Source organism: Myotis myotis, unplaced genomic scaffold (assembly GCF_014108235.1).
Source record: "Myotis myotis isolate mMyoMyo1 unplaced genomic scaffold, mMyoMyo1.p scaffold_m19_p_8, whole genome shotgun sequence".
In the NCBI taxonomy this organism is placed as follows: domain Eukaryota; kingdom Metazoa; phylum Chordata; class Mammalia; order Chiroptera; family Vespertilionidae; genus Myotis; species Myotis myotis.
Genome location: NW_023416390.1, coordinates 75,493,063 through 75,514,162, shown reverse-complemented (window position 1 = coordinate 75,514,162; position 21,100 = coordinate 75,493,063).

Genomic DNA, 21,100 nt, shown 5'->3' with positions numbered 1-21,100 from the left:
CCACTAAAATATATTTTGTTGGGATTTTGCCTTATCAAACACTGCTTGAAATAAACTGGCCGGTTGTTGGATCAGAGGGATCTTTTTATCATTTGGTGATGGGAATTATCATGGGTTCTAATAAGGTTGACCTGTAGACACAGACAGAAATGTGTTCATGGCAGCTTTGTTGAATACTGCCTGGAGGCAAGGCTACAAACTAGATAACCTCCCATGGTTCCCTATAGCTCCAGAGTTCCACGATACTAATCTCTTTGAGTGAACCCAGCATTTTTATTCCGCCTTTGAAGATACTACTTCCCTATGATTTGAAAATATGCTTCTTTTTGTTCTTGAGATATCAGAATATATTATCAAAGAACAAAGTAAAAAAATTTAGAAAATTTGTGAGCATGAGGTTCACTTCATTTATCTCAAAGGAAGATGGAACAAATCTGTGGTTTCCAAACTTTATTTCAATTCAATTTAAATTGATAAACAAATAGAGTCTATTTATTTGGCAGGTACTGTAGTATAAAATGAGGGGATAGGGTCTGGCTTATTTCACAGGTTTGTTCTAAAGATGCAATAAGATGGCAAGTATGCACAGAGCCTGGTACATAGAAGGTCCATAGTAGTATTTATTGTCAGTAATAGGAAGCTCCTAGACAACTTGAAAGAACTTTGAACTGTAATGTTTTATTGATGTCAAGTTCTCAGTGTCTACAGAGTGTTGTTCTGAATGGTACTAGATGGAAGGCAATGTTGAGTCTCCAGCAGATCTGGGTTTGAATCCTAGTCACATCCTCACTACATCACTCTGTCAATTTTCTTATTTCGGACTCTCAGCTCCGAGTAAAGCAGCCAGCTCATGGCAGGCTCCCATTCCAAGGAAATGATGGTTATGATTAAGATGTTCTAGCTGTGTTAGGCTGAGTCCTCCTCAAGGCAGAGCCAGAATCAGAACCTTGGGTGTAGGTAGATGACTTGGGAAGTGAGTCCAGGAGTGGGGGCTGGGAAATGGGATAGGGAAGGAAACTTATGTAAGTGACTGAGTTGGCCACTGCTACATGTGACATACCCAATCTTGTTAGCCCTTCTGGAGACCTTATGAAATGTGTCTCAAAATTGTCTAAAAGGGGAAGTGTATTATTAGTCAAGGTCCCCCAGAAAAAAAACAAAACGAATACGATATAAAAGGAGATTAAATATGAGGGATTGGCTTGCACAATTATGGAGACTGAAAAGTCCCATGATATACTGTTTGCAAGCTGGAGACCCAGGAAAGCCAGGGGTGCAATTCAGTCTGAGTGTGATGGCCTGAGAACTAGGGGAGCTGATGATGTAAATCCCAATCTGAGGGCAGGAGAAGATAAAATGAGTGAGATGCCCCAGCTCAACAGTGAGGCAAGAAAATTGTGAATTCCTCCTTCCTTTGCCTTTACTCTATTCAGGCCAGGAATGGATTGGATGATGTTCACCCACATCACTGAGAGCAATTATTGAGTCCACCAATCAAATGCTAATCTCATCCAGAAACACCTTCATAGACACACCCAGAAATAATGTTTCTGGGCACCCCTTTGTCAATGGAGCTGGCCTATAATATTGACCATCACAGGAAGTATTTATTCAATGTCTCCCAGGCAATAGAGGTGAGGAAGGGAGAGGTGTGGGGCTCCAGTTTTGGCTTGGGGTGCAGCACCAGAGTGAAGCTGATTGCTCAGAAACCCTCAAGCAAGGGGGGGGGGGGAGTCAAAAGAATATGGAATGGTAAACGAGATGTCCCCCGAGGGGGAAAAATGAGGTGGTTGCACTGCATGCTAATCTAGGAAGAGACACACACACCTGTAAAGTATAAAATGCATTTAGAGGAATTACTAAACTCAATTTCAAGCAGCAGTTCAAGGATCTACTGGTCGAGGTGGGCATGTTTTATTTGTGCCTGCTACACATCCTTTGAACCCTGTTCTCATATCACATCAGCTGTTGGGTTTGGGAAATAAAAAGAATGCAGAAGGTTCCCAACCTTGAAATGTAATAAAAGCTCTGGAGCAGATCATTTTTGCTGTCTCTTCCCACTTTCTAATATTGTGCAACCCATTCTCCCAAAGCAGACCTCCACAAACAGAACCTCTCAGCTTTAAGTGAGTGAGCAAATCTTTACCTAGAGGAGGAAAATGACGTACAGATGTCTTAAATTGTAGCTCAATCAGAAGAGGGTCCTCTTTACAAGTTTTTTGAAACCACAAAATTTTTTAATCTTTACCAATTGATCTTTACCAATTGGTGGAAAAATGGTTTTAAAAGGAGAGCGAGAGAGAGGACTTCTATTCTCATCCCTTCATAGCTATTAGAATTGACATTTATAGCAACTTTTGTCCTCTCCAGAAGAAAACCTTTATTCACCTATGAGAATAGTCAGTATAATATTAGCCTTCCCGGCTTTCCCGGTAAGCTGCTATCAAGGGCTTCTAAAGTTCTATAGTCTGCAAGTGTGAGGGCAGAGATTTGGTACCAGAGGCAACATTTACAATGGGAGACAATTTGAGGCTGTCACCCAACTGCCATTCGGTTTTACTTTGAACATCGTATAAAAGAAATAAAAATGCACTAATAAAATATGCTCATCATTTAAAAAATAATCTACTTAGACATATAATTATATACTTCTGAGTTGGAGCATATCTAATCTAAACAATGAAAGAGTCATGGTCTTATATTACTTAGTGAAAAATTTAAGAGTGACACGCCTTTATTAGTAAGAATTTAAGAACTAAGGATTGGCTGAAAATAGTGAAATTCTAACTTCCCCTAAATTTCTATAGTTTAAGAGAATATGCCATGATAAGACTATTTAATATTTTGGAGACTCTCTTTCAAAAAATATATACAAATCATCAATCATATCTTAGGTCTACTTTGACTAACACAGGGATCGATGTATCAAAAAAAGAAGGGTTTAAATTAATACTTAATTAGGGAGAAAAAATTAAAAATCCATAGTTGTATTAATGACAAACTGGTCGAACGTGCTTAATGTTAGCAATTGGGATGGTTCATTTTCCTCTTTTCCAAGACATCTTTCGTTGTCCTTCAAATTACTTAAATGCCTGTGCAAAACTCAGAAATTCAATCAGAAGATGAAATATTGAAATCTCTTTTTTATTATTGTTCTATTGACTTAAGAATGAGAAACTGTTTTCTGATTCTCACAACCATGAGTCAGAGTTCTTATTTTAAGAAATAAAGTGAAGTCCTGGCCAAGTGGCTCAGTTGTTGGAGCATCCTTCCATACCCCCAAAAGGTTGAGGTTTTGATTCCAGGTTAGAGCACATATGGTTGGGGGCTCTATTTTTGGTGGGGGCACATATGGGAGTTAACTGATCAACGTTTCTCTCACACATTGGTGTTCCTCTCTCAAGTCAAAGTTTCATTTTTGTTTGTTTTAAAAGAAAGTCAATATTTTGAAAAAATGCTGAGTGAATTAATGCTATTTCTAGTTAATCAGCAATGCCTGTGTCTGCACAGAATTATTAGTTCATCTTTTTTCACTGAAATAATTGGTCACTTCCAACAACAGGTTTGAAAGATTCTGTGAGGTTAAGATGAAAAAGACAAACATTGCTTACATGCATTACATAACCATCGGGACTGAATTTTCCACTGTATTGACTAAATGACCTAATTAAGAGCTAAGTTTAGCGTCTGTCTACATAAAGGTGACCTTCCAAGCATAGCTTGCACATGGAAAGTGGAAGGCCAGTGTCCCAAGATATCTATTTTGAGTGAGGACTGGGCCTGCCTTGGGTGGACAGCCAGCTTCTTTTCTTTAATGTTCCTAATTGTGTCTAAGCTTGTGGGCATCTTTTATTTCAGAAAGGTTGCTGCTTGTTATGTATCTAGATGCACCTGGGAAATGACATTTCTTTGACGAAGAATGGTATTCCTTTGGGCGCTAAAGATTGGTCCAAAAGCCTTTCATCTCCTATAATTTTGGAGTTCAGTCTGAGTAAACTGTTGGCCTCATTTTAAGAGCTATGTCTCTACCAGTCTATCACGTGGGAATGGCAAAAAAAAAAAAATATTTAGGTGGTGTTTTTGGAGAATTTCATCTATTTGGATTTTTTTTTATCTCCTCTTTTAGACAAACATCTGAACAAATGAATGCAGATGTTCCCTTATATTGGGCCCATTTGAAAGCTGAGCCACATACTTTCAAAGTGAACTGGTGGATTAAAAGAAGTGCCGTATTATGTTTTCCTCTGGTACTGCTTGTAGAGGTTTCATCTCCCTCCAGACCCATGTGTACGTGTCAGGAATTGGTTATCAGTTCATTGTTATCAACCTCTTGGAAGGATTCATTAATTTTATAACACAACATCTCTTTACAGTGAACGGTTCCGCAAACTGAGAGCTTTGTTATTCATCCTGAGCCTGCTTGGCATGCTGCAGGATTCTTTGGGGATAGAGGTGTGTAGGATGAGACGACTCCTATTTTAAATAACCCATGCATCTGTTCATGCAATGTCATCAGTAAAGCAAATAATAAACCACGCTCAACAGAACCTATAAAAGGCTCTCCTCCCCATCCCGAGCTGGAGCAAAATCCTCCCCCAAATCAACTCTGATTCAGGCCCAAGAAAACAGTGTCAGTCAATTATCCTGGCTATTAATCTGTCAGACCATGGAAGGAGAATGGAAACAGATGCCTGAGCTAGGGATCCAAGAGATCTCTCTGAACTTTAGGTTTCTCTGCATCAGTAAAATGCGACAACAGTGCCTTCCTCATTGAACTAGCCTAATAACTGTGAGAGAGTATATGTAAAGGGTAAATGGACCTCCTCAGTTAATGGTCAATATTTCTGTCAACAGTTTTATCAGTTAGAATACTTGCATTTCAGTCATGAAAATCCAATTCAAATGGCTTAATAAGATGATTTATATATCGTGTTACAAGAAATCTGAAAGTAAAGCTGGTCCAAGGTTAGTGAATTCGATTGCACAGTGATGCCTACAGAGATTCAGATTCTTCCAACATCCCCCTGCACCATTCTTAATATTCTCCTTGGGCTAATTCCTTTCACAAGGTAGCTTGTTTTAGTTTTAGAGGTCATATCTTCATTAAGAAATGTCCAGAGTCAGAAAATGGGTGTTTTTCGTTCATATGTCACTTGTAACTATTCCAAAAACTTTCCCGGGATCCATCTGTCTCCCTCATCAATAACTTGGCTACACTTGTGTCCTATGCCCATACTCCCCACTGTCTAGTCACTGGGAAGAGAAATGGGATCATCATGATCAGCATAAACCAATTGCGATTTTCCCCTGAGCCAGGGACTGGAGATGGGGCTGGTGCTCACTTCCTTTGGGGCACCTGGACCTGCCTCCATGATTGAAGTCTAGGTACTGTTAGCAAGCTTTAAAGTGAGAAATAGCTGTTGGACAGGCAACCAACGGAGTCTGCTACACAAGTATTATTTTAAACTTCACCATAGACTTGTCGTGGTGCCAGATGCTGAAAGGTGCTCCCGTAAGGTATGAGAATTGAGTTGGAGGAGATACGAGATTTGAAGCAAACTCTAATGGAGTCTTATAGGGCATACAGCAGTGCTTCTCAACCTTGAATGGACATATGAATCACTTGGGGATCTTACAAAAATCTGGTAGAGTAGGTCTGAAGTGGGGCCAAGAGTTGTCACCTCTGACAAGTTTCCAGGAGATGCTGATGTTGCCGGTGTGAAGGCCATACTTTGTGTAAGGAGGGCGGAGACCCTATGTGAAGCTACATCTGTAGGAAGAGTGGAAGCTGAATCATTCTGGAGTGCTTCCCACAGGTGGCAGGGTATGTCTGGGCCCCAAAGCTTGTAGGATTTTGATAGATGGAGGAGACAAAATATGTGCTTTACTTGATAATACCTAGGAAATTAAAGTGACTATTAAGATTTAAAATAAGAATATAGATATTCTGGACTACCAGTAAACACCAGGCACACTGTATAGGAAAGTTGTGGCTCATAGGATCACCTGCTTTTCTTTTCTTTCAATCTTAATGCCTGAAAAAATAAATAGATGTGGTAACAGTACACCTGTATCCCAGAGCAGAATTACAAGCTAGATAACTCAGCCGCAATTTGGATATATTTTTACAAACAGGAGTGGGCTTTGTCTAAAAATAAACAACTAACCTCTGATTTTTTGTAGTGTTCCTTACACCTTAAAAGACCAAGACAAAACAATACCACTATCTTAATGGGTGTACTTTTTCTTTGTTAATGCTATTTGTTTTATGAATAAGATACATAAGTTACTTCTTAGAAAATCAAGAATGCAGTGAGGGAAATTAAAAACAAACAGTGGATGTGTTCTTAAAATTAATTCCTCTTAAAAAGTATGTATGTATGTAGGTAAGATGGCAATTATAATAGTTGATAGTGACTAGTCAGTAGGGCCTGAGTTATGATAATGCCATTTTTCTTCTGGGAGTGTAACTGAGGATTCCCTGCAATCTTCAGAACAATAAAGCTGTAAGAGATTAAAAGGGAGGTAATGCACTTATGGAATGTCATTGATTTCACAGCTAATTTGCAGACTGTTGCTTGGAAAGCATTTCTGTCCTCCCTGTGAAGGGGAGGCTGTTGTTTAGGAATATCTGGGAGGCTGTTTCATTTTTTCACATGGGTTAAAATGAGCAGGAATCAGAAGTGGAAAAACAGAAGAGATCCCATGTCCAAATTCTGGGTTCTTCTGCATTTGGTGGCTCATACTTGGAACATGATATTTTACTATTATGCAGTGTTGTTGATAAAATGAAAACAAATATTAGGATTAGGTCATCAAAATAAATTCAGTTTGGAGATTTGGATGTTTGCTCTGGCATTACAATGAATTACCTGTCTGACTCTGTTTCCTGACTTGCAAAATGGGAGCATTGAAGTAGATAGTGATTCCCAGTTGAGCACCACAGTAATCTGAGTTTTTTTAAAGACACAAATCCCTCAGGTCCCCTTGACACCTGCTGAATTAGAAAGCCCCAAGGGTGGGGCCCAGGGAATTTAAAAGGCTCTGGGCTGACTCACAGAGCACTCTCTTCCCAGGTGAGAGGACCCCATATTTAGAAACTATTGTGCTAGAAAATCTTTTAAGATCCAATTCATCCCCAATCCTATGATTTTAATGCAACAGTTAGAGTGGTGCTTTAGGAATAGAGAATGGTAGTAAAGGAAATTATTTGGATAACCACAACAATAATATTCTTAGATGATTAGTTTACCGTGAAATGGCTTTCCAGGATTTTGCCTCAATCTTGCCCTCACCTAACCTTTGCCTTTGGGAATGCCCACCCATTCAAGCAAAGATGACATGGAGGCAGAGAGAGGGAGGGAAACCACTATATTTGCACTCTTAGATCCTGGTCTGCATTTATTCAAGCACAATTAAAAACAGTAGGGCTTCCCAATTAACATTTGGTAAAACACACAAGAGAATGTTGTTTTGCTAATGGTTTGAGAGGCCTGTGGGGGAAGAAACGTGTTTTGACAAAAGTATAGTCTTAAATTTCCAAATGTGAAATTGTGTAATGGTTTATGCATCAGTGTTGGTGCTAAAGCACTTTGTGGCCAAATCCAAGGGCCACTGGGAGCAGGAACTCTTCCTAAGTTTCTTCTTTATTAGCTGCTGTGGCTTGATTTCTTCAAAGGACTGAAGCTTTTCTTAAAAGGATGCCCCATTGTTGTTGGAGTTTTGTATTTTGGTGGTGCTTTTGCCTCCGTGACTGTTAAAGAGGTGTTCTAGAAAAGTTTCATTTTGTGGAAATACACCCAAATCTCATCAGATGGATGGGCTTTCTCTGGATTTGTGCCTTTAAACCAGGCCAATCCCCAGTCCACACAGCTGATCCCCAGAAGCAAGGAGCTTTGCCGTCCTAGCTGGCTTTTGTATTGGTGACAATTGTCCATGTTCCAGTTGTGTTAGCTTCTTTCACCTCTACTTCATGCCTGCATTTACCTGGCTGCTGGCCATCTGCCAGAGTTGGATTTTGAGTTTATTTTAGTTTTGTCCTTTCATAGACCCAGATTGTACTTGCCTTCTTATTATATCTGCTACTTCAAGTAACCATCTGCCAAAGAAAATTCCAACCACTAATATCACATCCCTGATATGTCTATCTATCCTCTTTGCCAGCCCCCTAACATTTCCTCTCTGTGCTTGTGCATGGAGACTGTTTTATGGGACAAAGTGTATTTGTCTTATTTGAGACCTACCACAGCATTATGGAGCTTAGAGTATTACTCACTGCCTCTTTAAACTTCAACATGTAGATGAATCATCTGAAGGTCTTATTTAATGCAGATTCCAATTCAGTAGATCTGGGGTGGGCTTTTCTAATAAACTCTTAGGTGATACAATGTTGGTGGTCTATGTACCACATTTTTCATAGCAAGAGTATAACTGATCCCCGAGGCAGTATAATCTAGAACAGTGGTTCTCAACCTTCTGGCCCTTTAAATACAGTTCCTCATGTTGTGACCCAACCATAAAATTATTTTCGTTGCTACTTCATAACTGTAATGTGGCTACCGTTATGAATCATAATGTAAATATCTGATATGCAGGATGGTCTTAGGCGACCCCTGTGAAAGGGTCGTTCGACCACCAAAGGGTCTCGACCCACAGGTTGAGAACCACTGTCCTAGAGCAAGGGCTTTCAGCCTCCACTCTATTGATAGTTTGGATCAGATAATTCTCCATTTTGGGGGGTTGTTCTGTGCCTTATAGAAACTTTAGCACTATCCCTGGTTTCTACCCACTGTGTGCCAATAGTGTTCTCCCTTCCCAGTCATGACCATTGAAACTGAATGTCATGAGATTGCTGAATACTCCCAGGGCTAAAACCTCCCCTGGTTGAAAAACACTGGTAGAGAGGATATTATTAAAGGCTCTGGATTAAAATGCTTGAATTCAAATTCTGGATCACCTGTTTACTGAATGAGTGGCCATGGACAAAGTACTTAACTTTTCTGTGCCTCAGTTTTCTCCTTTATAAAATAGAGATGGTAAGAGTATTTATGTTAGATATTCATAGAATTGCTGGGAGGATCAAGTGATTAAATATCCATAAAGTGCTTAGAAGTATATGCATGTACCTATCAGGAAATTAATAAGTGTTAGCAAATATTACCAACATTTTGCTTTGCACTGGCCTTTTCATTATAGAATGCCAATTTACTCTCTAAGAATGTATTTTGATCAATCAAAAAAATATAAGTTTACATATACTTGAATGAAGACAATGTAGTTTATTTACTTATCCAGATTAATACCAGGAAGACAGCTCATTACACACACATCTTGGCATTTTGTATTTACTTAATTCAGTTAATCATGATTTTGGTATTCAGTGTCTAATTAATGCCACTTGAATCTCATATAGCAATGGGTGGTAATAGGATGCCTCTGCATTTGACTCTTAACAAAACAGTGGCTACACTACCATGCAATGCAAAGAATTCTGAGATTTTGGATAATTGTCCTGCAGTCTCCCAACCTTCTCTCGGAGCTTACTGTGTACATTTCTTCTGGTTGCAATAAACATAGTAATATTTTCCAGGTTGACAGGCTACGACTTGATTTAGTTATTCATGTTCCTCTATTTAATACCTAATTAAAGCCACCTGCTTGCCTGGTAGGGTTCTTGCGGAGTCTTTCCTTTAAAAATTGTAAACACTTCTGTGAAGATGGCAAATAGTTTACTTTGTAGAACTCTCTCAATCATGATATTTGTATTATTATTTTTAATCATATATCATTCCCTGACCTTGCACAGAACTTTAGGCATAAGATTTCTTTAGAGTTGACAGATCTCTATGTAAGATTATGGGACAAGAAAGTACAGTATGCCAAAGTAATATCCACTTAGGGCATTTCTACATGTGATAGAACAGCTGTTCATTTCAGTGGGAAAAAGCCCACTGGTGTTTGATTTTATGTAGATCAAAAACAAATGGATGAGAAGATAACATTTTAAATTGTTGATTGAATATTTTACTTTCTGTCACTGCATTGGGTCTCTAAACAAAAATAAAGTGAGATTATCACAACCTTGTTATCCAACCATAGTCACTTATGGCCAACAGTTGAGTGCTTACTGTGTGTTAGGTGCTGTTAGGCACCTGTTGTGAATGATCTTGACTTGATCCTCATTTCAAAACAATATGTTTTTATTTATCCTTCCTCATTTCATAGAGGTGTAGGTAGAGTAAGAATCTTGCCCAGGGCTAGTAAGTGATGGGTTAATATTATAACTGAAGTATTTATAATAATAATTATTATTTATTATTAACAATTATTATTAATTATTATAATCCTCACCCAAAGATATGTTTATTGATTTAGAGAGAGGAAGGGAGTGGGGGGGGAGAGAGAGAGAGAGAAACATTGATTGGTTGCCTCTCATACATACCCCTACTGGGATTAAACCCGCAACCTAGGTATGTGCTGTGACTGGAAATCAAACCCATAATATTTTGATATATGGGGCAATGCTCCAGCCAACTGAGCCACTTGGCCAGAGCTGGACTGAGATATTTAAACTTAAGAGCTTTTTCTTGTGATGCTACCTCTATCAAGATTTTGCAGTAATTTGTTTTAAAACTTTCTCAATACAGTGGGGCCTTGACTTACGAGTGTCCCAACTAACGAATTTTTCGAGATATGAGCTGTCTCTCAGCCGATTTTTTTGCTTTGAGTTGCGAGCTAAAATTCGGGTTACGAGCCAGCTTCAGATACCCCACCACTAGTTGGCGCAGCGAACGTCACAGGGAATGCCACAACACCAGCCCAGCATCACTCGTTCACTTTAATGATTTGACATACGAGTAATTTGAGTTACGAGCTCGGTCACGGAACAAATTAAACTTGTAAGTCAAGGCCCCACTGTATTCATTTTCTAGATAACAGTAGCTACACTCTGAATATGTGAAATGTGAAGTTCCCCATTCTCTTGGTTGAAGAATTATTTAATTCATGTAAGAAACAAATGCATATATTCTGCATGGGTATCGTTGGCTCACTGCCCAATTTTATTATCTGTCTACAGTTTTTAGACATCTCTAACAATATCTTGACTTCTTAGGATTACTTATATTCCTTTAATAGAATACTGTGTTTGCTATCTGTTTGCGTTTTTATAGCAAGAGAAAGCTAATTTGCTGCTCTATCAACTACCCTCTTATTAAAATGACTGTAAATTCAGAGCTGGTGAAAGTGTTAGATTGATAGCACTGCTCTAGGAAGCCACAGAAAGGAAGTGTAAAACTTTCACTCACTTCCTGCCCATAATCTGACCGAAACCTGGACGGTGCATTTTTAGAAAGGACAGACTAATTTGTGGTCTGACACAGTCACTCTAAAGTTTCCTTGAAAGCCCCAATTAGGAAGCAAAAGTATACACTAAAGAGGAGTTTAATTCTTTCGAGTTGTAATGATTCAAAGAGAAAACACTCTTGGAAAAAGAGACTTTGTATTTATTAATCACCTTCAAACCACTGTCCTTTTTATCTTCAAGTCTTGTTGTAAAGTCCTGGTTAATTTCTTGGTGGTCTAGAGGAGTTAACTAGGAGAGAACCATCCTCAAAACTGATTTTGAAATGAATTGTAAGAAATGGGAATGTTTGTATTGAACAAGAGAATTATGAGTGGCCTACTATAGTTATCTTGAAATATTTAAAGAAAAGTTATAGTAATAATATCTACTCTTTATCAACACCTCTAGGTATTAGGCACATTGCATACATCTGATGTAATTCCCACAACAACTTGAAGCTGTATATACTAGTATTTTACAGGTAAGAAACTAGGTTACCATGGTGGCTCAGGGTGGAGTCAGGACTTCATCCAGTTCCACCTGCTTTTAGTGCCATTTTCTCCAACACAATGCATAGCCCTCTTTGTGAATGGGGGCATAGGTTGATTCTTATGCCACATACAGTTCTTGAAAACAGATTCATTACTAATGGGTCAAAGTTTCAAGGTGCATAGTTAGGCTCAGTATGTTTAAATTTAAAGTAAGTCAATTTAAAGTAATCTATATTCTATGTTAAAGAATTTAGAATTTATTCTTTCTCAGTAGGGAAACATGGAGGTGGTTTTTAGCAAGACCGAATTGGATTAGTAAAGGTAGGAAAAATAAGTTTTTTATGTTATTAGAAGATTGTTATAATAGTCTAGGCCAGTGGTCGGCAAACTGCGGCTCGCGAGCCACATGTGGCTCATTGGCCCCTTGAGTGTGGCTCTTCGGCCCCTTGAGTGTGGCTCTTCCAAAAATACCGGCTCTTCCACAAAATACCAACTTCTGCATATGGGCCACGAAGTTTCAATCACACTGTACGTGTGCACCCACATGTGGTATTTTGTGGAAGAGCCACACTCAAGGGGCCAAAGAGCCGCATGTGGCTCGCGAGCCTCAGTTTGCCGACCACGGGTCTAGGCAAAAGATGACAGAGTCTAAACTTTGGGCAGATGATGAGGAAGGGGAGAAGGTACAGGAGACAGATTCCAGTGCTACCTAAAAGGTAGGCTGGAGAGACCGGTGATCAGCTGGGTGTGGTGGGTGAAGTGGAAGAGAGTCAGGGATATTTCTTAGAGCTCAGCGTAGAGAACTGAGTGCCTGGTGACACCATGAACCTGGCTAGGTTGTAAAGAGAGAATAATTTGGGGTCATGGGAAGGGAAGTAATGGATTTTGTTTCAGACTTGCTGTGTTTGAAGTACCTATGCCACATCAAGGTAGGGATACACCTCGGGCAGTTAGAAATCAGTTTAAAGTTTGAAAGAAAGGTCAGAGCTGGAGAATGAGTTGAGGCCCCTTCAGTGGGAGCAATGGGAGCGGATGGCAGCTTCCATGGAGAGCAGGAGGGGGACAAGACTAGAGCCAAGGACCATTCACAGGGTAATTGTGTCTGTTCTGGCCATTTAGCAGGTGGTTGCTGGAGGAGGAGCACCACAAAGAGAAAATTAGATAATCAAGCCTCAAATCACAAGAGAACATGCTGTGTTTGTTTGTTTGTTTGTTTATTTATTTATTTATTTATTTATTTATTTATTTATTGAGATTGTCTGCTAAATAAAGCAATCTGTGTGCAGCTGAACATTTTTAGTTTTCTCTTACAAAAGACTCCCAATAGAACAGAAGCAGGAGAAACCAGTTCCAGGGACTATGATTTAGGTTGGTATCCTTAAGGCCTCTCCTCCCACTCCCTCCCATGTCCCTTCGCCCCAATGATCTGTGAATTAACCCCTCTTTTTAGAATTATGATTTTTCCGATGTTCTTATGTTCTGAAGAATGTCTCTGTGTTAATGACATACCATCCTTGTGATAAAATGAATAGGGAAGGCATCAAGTTGGTGGGGTTATTTTTTTTTTTTATGGTTTGCTTGTTTTTTTAACAGCCTAAGACTTTTCCTTTTTATCTTTTAAAACACTTTCTTCAACTACAGGTAAAATGGTAAGAAGGCCATCTTGCATGTTATCTCCCCTTCTATTTCTTGACAAGCTGGGTGACCCTGTACAACACGCCTCAGCTATCTGGGGCTCAACTTGCCTTATCTTTAAAATACAGGAATTGCACTATATTTTCTCTGAGGTATCTCTTAACTCCAAAGTTTTGTGATTCCATAATTCAAACCCTGCACATAAATGCCATTTAAATGTCATTGGTTAGATCACCAAAAGGCTAATAATTGTATAATCAAGGATAGATCAAATACCATTGAAATCAGGTTCCTTAAAGATTGAAAAAGTTCTCATTATAGAAATGAAGGGAGACACATTTCATTTTTCATGAGGTCTAACCCTCCCATTTGGTATGAGCCCTAATTAAATTAAATCATGAGAAATATAGACAAGAAGCATAGAAGACTTTTCTCCCTCCCACTGACTCTAAAGGTTATGAGATAATGGAACATGGTTTTGGAAAGTGTACAGACTTTTAGGAAAGGTGAATAACTATTGTCTTGTCTCAGGCTGCTGTAACAAAATAACACAGTCTGGGTGGTTTAAACCACAGACACTGAGTTCTCACGGTTTGGGAGGCTGGAATCTCTTTGATCAGGGTGTCAGTATGTTCAGGTTCCCGACTTGAAAGTGGCCACTTCCTTGCTGTTTCCTCACATGGTAGAGAAACAGAATGAGTAAGATCTTTGATCTCTCCATACATGAGCACTAATTCCATCATGGAGATGATGGGACCCCCACTCTCATGACCTCATTTAAAACTAATCATCTCCTAGCAGTGGTTCTCAACCCTTTGGCCCTTTAAAACAGTTCCTCATGTTGTGACCCCCAACCATAAAATTATTTTCGTTGCTACTTCATAACTGTAATTTTGCTACTGTCATGAATCGTAATGTAAATATCTGATATGTAGGATGGTCTTAGGCGACCCCTGTGAAAGGGTCATTAGACTGCCAAAGGAGTCGCGACCCAAAGGTTGAGAACCGCTGTTCTAAGGGCTCTTCCTCCAAATGTCAGTCACACTGGCATTTAGGGCTTTAACATAGGAATTTGGGGGGGCACACATTCCATCCATTGCAACTACCTTGCAGAGGAAGGTGTAGCTCTGATCTATAACTTAAAGTGGGGTAAAAACAAAGTGGGGCTCAGCCCTTATTTGCTTTGACAATTGTGGTCTCACAGAGATGAGACTGGCTATGTGAGTGTTGTCTTAAAACAATGGAAGCAATATCACTTGGGAAATGAACCAAATTATGGTTGATCCAGAAGGCAAATTGCCCTAGAAGGAGAAGCATGCCAAGAGGCACTGAGATAATGGATCAAAGGGAGGCCATAAACAGGAAGCCAAAGCAGGGAGTTAGTGCTGGGAGGGCCAGGAAGAAGTACAGAAGCAAGATATCTATAATAATAAAAGCGTAATATGCTAATTAGAACAGATGTCCTTCTGTCCTTCTGGATGAAGCCAGGGCTATGAGGGAAGCTCAGGTCCTGGGTGCCTGCTGGTAACCAGAGGGAAGTCGGTGCTGGCAGCCAGGGAAGGAAGGCCTACTCTTGCACGAATTTCATGCATCGGGCCTCTAGTGAGACTATATTAAGGGATATCAGTGCTGGATAAAGGTTGATACAGTATGAGGCCCCCTGTCTGTCCCGACAGTTTTGAGAAGCCACGTAGAACCAGACACTAGAAGACAAACTGCCTTTAGTTTCTGGGCAGCCTCAGTCCAGGGAGAGGAGTCTGCTAAGGAATAGAGAGGTCTTTTCTCCTGGGGGCTTTAGAAATTCGATCAAAGTTATGTAGTGCTGTGGCATCAAGATGTGCCTTGTATTATGGCACATTTACTTTCTATTTCATTCAGTGGACTTGGAAATAGACCCTCAGATCAGTGCTGTTTCTCACTCTATCACTGGCCCCTCGCCTGCCCCCCCTTCCCTTGTCTTGGGTGAGTCATCCTTCCAGAACAGTGACAGCCATCACAAAAATTGAGAACTCAGTGTGACAAAAGGGCTGTTTTCACAGTTCTCTTGCAACATAATAGAAAAGTTCACCACGTCAGGCACATCATCTTAATCACTGAGGTCAAAAGAACCTCTAGATGTGACAAGTAGCTGCCTCCTTAGTTAACTTCCTCCCTCTGATTGGCAAGCAGAAGACTGCAAATCACCAACACATGGATGCTCACATTGCTCCTTCTCTTCTTGAGATTTGTCTTCATGAGTTAGAAATGAGTCTTTTGTACTGAAAGGACATATATGGAAAAGAAGCGAGTGCTCACGCTGTAGACACAGGTGACAGTGAGCACTGCCCCAGAGTCTCTTAGTGAACTGGCAGCTGATCTGTGTGCTTGGCACTGATCCTCTAGGGCGGCACTGAGGGGTCCAGGAGTGAACAGGTAGACCAGGTTTGGCTCTAATGCAGCCTACATTTCAGTGGACAAACAGTTACAGAAAGAGCAAAATATCAAATAGTGACAAGTACTATGCAAATACCAATCAGGGGGATGTGGTAGAGAGTGACTGGTGGCTACTTTATTTGGGAGTTCAGCAAGGCCTTCCTGAGAAAATGACATTAATGCTGAGATTTGAATGACAGAGAGAGGCAGCCAGGTGCAGGTCTGGGGATGAGCATTCCAGGCACTGGACAAAGTTGGCCCAAAGACGCTAAGGCTACAACTGCCTGTGAGGGTGTAGTGACAACTCAGTAGAGAAGTAGCAGATGACTTCCCAGAGAAAGATAGGAGCCAGACATAAGGAACATGAAATGTAGTCTCGTGTACTGGGAAATCACTGGAAGGTCTTAAGCAGGGAAAATGTTAGTCTGGCTGCTCTGTAGAAAATGGATTGTTTTAAGGACAAGAGTGTAAGATAGGTCAGTTGGGAAGCTCGTATGATCACCCACCACAAACTATTTCGGTGGCTAAGATCAGGGTTGTGGTGGTGGCGAAGGAGAGAAGTGGATGTATGTAGGATTTATGTAAGGGGGGGGGGTGTTAGAAATAACAGAACTAGTTATTTTCATGTGGGTGAAGTGTGAGAAAGAAAGAACAAAGGGTTATTCTTAGAGTTTGGGATGGGGCAATTAAATGGATGGTGATATATATTGAGACAAGGAAGACTGGAAGAGAAGCAGGTTTGGGAGAGGGGAAATCAATGTTCCTATTGAAGAACACAGGTCTGGAGGGAAAAAAATCAATGTTCACTTTGAAGTACAGGTGATGTCAAAAAGATGTCAAGCCAGCTCTTGAATATGGAGCAGGGGCACCGAGGACACTCAGTGCTTTTCTGTATTTTCAACCATTTTGCTTTTTTGTTTGTTTAATCCTCACCTGAGGGTATGTTTTTTATTGATTTTAGAGAGAGAAAGGGGGGAGAAGGGAGAGAGGAAGGGAGAAAGGAAGAGAGAGGGAGAAATATTGTTGTGAGAAACGCTGATTGGCTTCCTCCTGTACGTCTGTACATTCCCTGACGGGATCAAACCCACAACTAGGTATGTTCCTGAGCAGAAATGGAACCACAGCCTTTGGGTGTATGAATGATGCTCCCAACCAACTGAGCAACACCGGCTTGGGCTCAACCACTTTGCATTTTGGTGAGAGCCCTGTGGCTGCTCTGGCCAATAGGAATATCACTTTGGGCTGAAGCACAGAAGAGCAATTAGAGTGCTCTGTGATCTCCCCTCTGCTGCCATAACAACCAGCCATGTCCCCGATGGCAGAGCCTTTCAGCCCAGGCCCTGAGCTGTGCATGTGGAGCAGAGTCACCATTCCCTCTGCTACCTGTGCTGGTCACTCAGGATGAGAGAGAAATAAACCTTGTGTTAAGCCACTGAGATCTGGGGGTTCATATGTTACTACAGCACATTAGCCTATACCCGTGGTCGGCAAACTGCAGGTCGCGAGCCACATGCAGCTCTTTGGCCCCTTGAGTGTGGCTCTTCCTAAGCCTTAGGAGTACCCTAATTAAGTTAATAACAATGTACCTATCTATATAGTTTCAGTTTAAAAAATTTGGCTCTCAAAAGAAATTTCAATCATTGTACTGTTGATATTTGGCTCTGCTGACTAATGCGTTTGCAGACCGCTGGCCTATACTACTATAGCCAGAACAATGGGTTTAAGCATTTCCAGTAAAAAGATACTACCTGAAATCATGGGAATGGACATATTCATTTCAGGAGAAAGTATAGATGGAGAGGAAAAGGGATCCCAGTCTAGAACATTTCCATATGCTCTAAGACACAAGGGTTCAGCAAAAGAGGAAAGCCAGGATAGTGTGGTATCTAGGACACTAAGAAAAGAAGATGAGGTTTAAAAATAGGATCCTGCCCTAGCCGGTTTGGCTCAGTAGATAGAGCATTGGCCTGCAGACTTAAGGGCCGCAGGTTTGATTCTGGCCATGGGCACATCCCGGGGTAGTGGGCTCCATCCCCTATAGAGGGCATGGAGGAAGCAGCCAATCAATAATTCCCTCTCATCATTGATGTTTCCATCTCCCTCTCCCTTCTTCTCTGAAATCAATAAAAATACATTACCAAAAAAAAAAAAAAGCTTTAAAAATAGGATCCATGCCCTAACCAGTTTGGCTCAGTGGATAGAGCGTCGGCCTGCGGATGCAAGGGTCCCAGGTTCGATTCCAGTCAAGGGCATGTACCTTGGTTGTGGGCACATCCCCAGTAGGGAGTGTGCAGGAGGCAGCTGATCGATGTTTCTCTCTCATCGATGCTTCTAACTCTCTATCCCTCTCCCTTCCTCTCTGTAAAAAATCAATAAAATATATTTTAAAAAAAATAGGATCCTCAGAGTTCAAATCCTGAATACCTGAGCATAAGGGCTGCTTTGCAGCATGTGTAGACATGGCCATGACAGTGTGATTCCCTAGATTGCTGGCTGTAAGAGAGAGCCTGTGTTATGATTTCTTAGAAGGAAGTCATGGGTGGAGCACAACCCACTATAAAAATGCTATATTGATAAAGTATTTCCAGCCAGAGGAATTTTTTCCAGGTTCTGAATTTGGGCACATGCAGACATCTCCAAATTGGGAAGCTTTTTCTGATTCACTCCACATGCGGTTAGATGTTCCTCCTTGATATTCCCATTGTGTCCACAGGATGCCTCTAAGGATTATTATATTGCAATTTAAGTGTCTGTTTCCTCAGATATCATCTCCTCCAGGATTCCCCCCAGTGCTTACAGTGGTATCTGCCACAAAGCCGATCCTATGTGTTAGTTCAATGAATGAACAGTCTTGCCTGGCACTTGGCAAGATCAACTCCCAGGAACGCAAAGTGATAAGGGTGTTGGTTGTCACAAACATAAGGTGATACGTGTTTCTGTTAATGTCACATGACCAAAGGACGCCTAACCCCAGGTTCAGATTCTCACATACCTCCTCCATCGACAGGTACTTACTGGATGCCTGCTGTGCACCAAAAATGTTCATTGAAGGGGAAGAAAGGAATTACCTACCTTAGTTTCTATACTCAGGGACATAACAGTGCAGTTAGGAGGGCTAGGCTAAGGCTATGAAAACATTTGAGAACGGTTCATGGCACAGACAATGAGCATTACAAGAGCTTGGTAAAGGAAAGCAATAGATAAATGTGAAAGGAAATTAGATTTAGGAAAATTTCTTAGAGAAGGTGGGAGTTTAAGGAAAGGTCAGGTCTTCCAGGCTGTGGAGGGAGACATGGAGAGGTCCTGAATTAGAGTGTAATTGACTTTGAAAGGACAAATGAGATCCCAGAAAACAGAGGAAAGGATGTTATTGGACAATGACAAGAAACATGGATGAAAAGGTAAGGTGGGGCCAGATTAGAAAGGATTTCGAAAGTCAGTAAACTAGTCATTTATGTCATTCATTCATTCATTCATTCAACATTTGTGGAGTGCCTGCCATATGCCAAGCACTATTATAAGCAAGTAGTATGCACGTGTGTATGTGTACTCCCACATAGTCCTGGCCTCATGGAGCTTACATTTTTGGTGAGAGGATAGATAATAAGCATTGAAACAACTACCTAGTAAAATTTCAGATTGTGATAAGTGCTGTGAAGCAAAGGAAGATAGGAGGAGATATGGAGAGGTGGAACATGCCATTTTCTATCGGGGAAGGTCAGGAAAGGCTTTTGGAAGGAGTTGATAATTATGAAGGGACAAAGTGACAAGGTAAAGAAAATAGTAGGTTCCTGGGAATCAAAGTAATGTGACAGAGTATATCAGGAGGATAACAATACAGAGAAAGGTGGGCAGTCAGTTAGCTTGCAGCAAGAACATGGTATAATTCAGAATCCAAGAAGAATATGCTAGAAAGCTTTAGTTACACAAGGTTCCCTTACATAAAGTTTCTTTTCAATATATGTATTGGGGATTTTTTATTTCCTTGATAATGGGATATTATAGTTTAAATGATTAAGAAATAACAAAAACCTCTTCCATTTGTTCCATCCCATGTACCACCTTCATGAACACTGTAGCTTGCGATCTGCTAACAGCACTGTCAGTTTCAATGTTTTTGTCCTTCCTCCTGTAAAGGGACCTGCTGCCATCAGATAGATGGGTGTCCTTGGAAAACAAAAATAGAAGGTATGGGCTCTCCTGCCCATCTTGTCAAAGTCAGGCCTGTGAGTATGGTGTGGCTTTGAGCCCAGCAGAAGAGGAGCAGGGTTGCCAAATCTTTGTATAACAAGCTCCAATCTACATAACACCTGGTCTTTACAAACCCCGTCATTATGAATATGATCCAAGTTGTCACTCCAGGGGTTTGATTATTTCCAAATTAGAGTTGTTTCTGATATGTATGGAATTGCCTGCCTGTGTTCCCTTGTGGAGTGTGAATCTGGTGACTGCCTCTCCTGATTTTGCATGGCTCGGTGATGCTAGAGAGCAGTGGGGAAGAAGGGATTGTGGTAACCCTCGATCTCTTGGTCAATCAATATTATTGGAGGATGAGCAGCAAAACGAAGAACTCAATTGCTGTGCCTGGAAGGGTATTCTAGGACAGGGCACAGACACTGAGGTCCCAGAGCTGGCCAGAGGGGGAACTCAGCTTATCCACAATACACATGTATGACAAGAAACAGACCTAAGGTCCAGTAACTGAGATAGAGAATTAGGGGAGGTGGGAAGGCAGAAGCAGAAATGAAGAGATAAACAGATAGCCATCAACATGTATGGTTCTCTCTCTCCTTGAAGCCACCATCATCTCTTGCTTGGATGACTGTTCCACTCTTTCTGCTTTGATTGTTGTCTCTGAACAGCATGTGGATGATCTTTTAAAAATTACCATATCATCTCTCTCTCTCTCTCTCTCTCTCTCTCTCTCTCTCTCTCTCTATATATATATATATATATATATATATATATATATATATATTGCACCCATTTAAAATTGTACAGTTTGAATGATGAAAAATTTATACATTATTGTAACTACAACTAAAATTAAAACATAGAACATTACCAACCCCTTAAAATGCCAAATTAGATCACATCACTCAGAGTTAAAACTACCCATTGGCTTACAAGGACAAGAGAGCTCTGATTTTGATATTGACACATCAAAATCCTGGCCTGCCCCTCCTCCTCTCCCTGCTGGTCACTCTTCCCCAGGCTC